The following is a 3,386-nucleotide window of genomic DNA, read 5'->3' as shown; positions in this document are numbered from 1 at the left end:
TGTAAGTAGATAAAAATAGACATAATACAATGTACAAATCAGAGTAGCTTCAAGTTCTTACTGTAACAAAATGAAAACGCAATGCAACAGCACTTTTAAGGTCTGTCAGAGAAGAAAGTAGTGAATAATCAGAAGTTACCTCTGTAAGCAAAAATTAAAAAGCCATTCGTGACTTCTAAAGTATTTGAGTATATACAAGGTTTTCATTAAACAATTTCTGGATACTGCTTTCTGTTATTCGGATGAATTATTTTAAAGTATATATTGCTGTTTAGTTTTGAGATGTGATCTTTTGTAATATTGTGACAAATATTAACAAGGATAGGTTATATTTTACATATCTAACTAATTATTGAATGCTAGAAGACGCAGAATTTAAAGAGACAAAGACCACAGAAAAAGAGTTTCTGAATTTGGGGTTAAATTGATAGAGATGGGCAAATGTAGGTAAAGGAGGGACACATTGAAGCCCCCACATCCCAAAAAAGGATACAACTACTTGCTTGTTTTGAATATAGTAAAATCCAAAGTTATTTCTGATTACCTGAGAATAGGAAAACATAGCAAAATACTACAGTTCATTATAACTTTTAAGTAAGCTTGTACCTTGCCAATTGACTTAAAAGATAAAAGGAAATCAAATATGCTGTTTACATTAATAATACCCTAATAAGGTCAGGGCAAAGCAGTAATGCTAAGAAAAAATAAAATAAGATGACATAAACTTTAGCCAATATAGCTAAAGTCATAAATTATCCAAATTCCACCATTAAAAGTAAAAAAGCCTATGCACACTTAAAATAATGATATGCTGTATACTGGCCAATATAGCTTCAAAAATCTCAGAATGCGTTATCATGGATCATTAGACAAGTAAATGTCATACTCAAACATAAGGAAAAGAAATATTATCAGCTTAATAATAAATGAAATAGAACTTCTGATTAAAGCCAATTAAAACATAAAGAACACACTATATCATGGCAAAAGTGGGGGAGAAGAGAACAAAAAAGTCAGTTGGGCATCCGACTTCAGCTCAGGTCGTGATCTCATGGTTTGTGAGTGGGAGCCTCACATCAGGCTGTGTAGTGACAGCTCAGAGCCCAGAGCCTGCTTCGGATCCTATGTCTCCCCTTCTCTCTGTGCCCTGCCACCACTCCCCCAGCTCCCACAGGTCATGCTCTGTCTCTCAAAAATGAATAAACGTTAATAATTTTTAAAAAAGAACTTAAAGTATGTTTGTTAGATAAAACTCAGGTTACAAGTTACATTTTAATTTTAGATAATGAGTAATTTTTTGTTGCATGCTTATTTGAGACATATGTTATGAGAATTTAAAAAAATTAAAAAGAGGGGCACCTGGGTGGTTCAGTCGGTTAAGTGTCTGACTTTGGCTCAGGTCGTGATCTCGCGGTTTGTGAGTTCGAGCCCCCATAGGGCTCTGTGCTGACAGCTCAGAACCTGGAGCCTGCTTCTGATTCTGTGTCTTCCTCTCTCTCTGACCCTCCCCCCCCATTCATGCTCTGTCTCTCTCTGTCTCAAAAATAAACGTTAAAAAAATTAAAAAGAGAGAAATTGCTAATCAAAAGAATAATCAGACAAATCAAATCCAATATCAGTTAAATATTGAAAAACACTCTTTTGTGCTCACTTCAGCAGTACATATACGAAAATGTGAATGATACAGAGAAGATTACCACGACCCCTGTGCAAGGCTGACATGCAAATTCGTGAAGTGTTCCATATTAAAAACCAAAACAAAAAAAAAATGAAAAAAAAAAAAAAGAACACACACATACACACATACACACACCAAAAAACACTGTCTTAAAAATCAATTGACTAAAGAAAAAATACAATGAATAAAACACAATAAGAGATTGCTTTTATATGAGAATTCAAATACAGCACGTTTTTCTCTGAGTCTTTGGTACACAAAATGCAGTCCACAGGATAGTAGAATCACCATCACCATGAAGCTTATTAGACATGCAGAAACTTAGTCCCAATCCAAACAGGGAAATCATACCTGCATTCAATATGATTCCCATATAAAAGTTTGAGAAACACTGATCTAGATAGTACAGCCAATTTCAATGGAAATTTAAAAAAACATAACCTCAAAGATTTTATTTTATTTTTCTTAAAGTTTATTTATTTATTTATTTATTTATTTATTTATTTTGAAAAGGAGAGAATAAGTGGGAAAGGGGCAAAAGGAAAGGGCAAGAGAGAGTCCCATGCAGGCTCTGCGCTTTTCGTACAGAGCCCAACATGGGACTTTATCTCACGAACTGGAAGATCATGATATGAGCCAAAATCAAGAGTTAGATGCTTAACTGGCTGAGCCTCCCAGGCAGCGCTCGAAGATTTTATATATCAGGCAAAACCTAATTTTCAGTTTATTTCTAAAACAGCAACATAAACATCAAGCAAAAATTTGAAGAAAAAAATGAAAGAATGAAAATAATGCATAATTATAATTATTTAAAATATTAATCATTAAGGAGTAAGAAGATCTAATAACAGAGCCATTGAAAATGAAGTAGCATAAAATGATGTCAAATTGTAATAAGGCAATTGTATTTTGAAAATAAAAAATGGATAAATAGCCTCTTGGAATAATTTAATTTAATATATAGTATGCATAACCAAATCATGTATTTTAACTGAAAATAATGAAAGCTATATGCTGAGAAACCTGATTTTTTTTTCAAAATATAAAACAAGATTTTATATAAACACTTATGTAAACATATCACAAAGTAGAAATTCTTCCAACCATTATAAATATGAACATGAAATGACTTAACACATATATCTGGTCTTATGTTCAATGAAGAGTAAAAGTTAGCGGTCTGTCTTCTGTCTTCTTTCTTCTCTTTACTTTCCTTACTGTATCCTTTCCTTTTTCTACCCTCTTTTTCTTTAATATTTTCCCCTTCCATTCCTTTTACTAACTTCGGATGAAAAAGAAAATTATAAAAAAATCTACTAGAAGTCTATAGAGTTAAAAATTTTTTTTAAAGAGAATTATAAAAAAATTAAGGTTTACTTATTTTTGAGAAAGAGAGAGAGAGGGACAGAGAGAGCACAGGTTGGGGAGGGGCAGAGAGAGACCCACGCAGAACCTGATGCAGGCTCCAGGCTCTGACCTGTCAGCACAGAGCCCAGTGCAGGACTCCAACTCTCAAAATGCGAGATCATGACCTGAACCAAAGTCGGACATGTGACCGACTGAGCCAAACAGCTGCACCTAAAGAGAATTTTAAAAGACTTTGGCTGACATTGTTGATAGGGATGCAAACTGGTGCAGCCACTGTGGAAAACACTATGGAGGTTCCTCAAAAGATTAAAAATAGAACTACCATATGATCCAGTAATCA

General features: G+C 33.8%; 1 non-coding gene across 1 annotated transcript; it reads left to right on the top strand.

Annotated features, from left to right (window-relative positions):
* Positions 1 to 1,643: 1,643 nt before the first annotated feature.
* LOC125933620 (U6 spliceosomal RNA) lies at positions 1,644 to 1,750 on the top strand. Its single transcript, XR_007461032.1, has one exon. It is a non-coding gene; the product is annotated as a U6 spliceosomal RNA (small nuclear RNA).
* Positions 1,751 to 3,386: the final 1,636 nt, after the last annotated feature.

The sequence above is a fragment of the Panthera uncia genome, chromosome D2, assembly GCF_023721935.1.
Source record: "Panthera uncia isolate 11264 chromosome D2, Puncia_PCG_1.0, whole genome shotgun sequence".
Lineage (NCBI taxonomy): Eukaryota > Metazoa > Chordata > Mammalia > Carnivora > Felidae > Panthera > Panthera uncia.
Note: the sequence above shows the minus strand (reverse complement) of the source record. Positions and strands in the feature narration are given on the sequence as shown.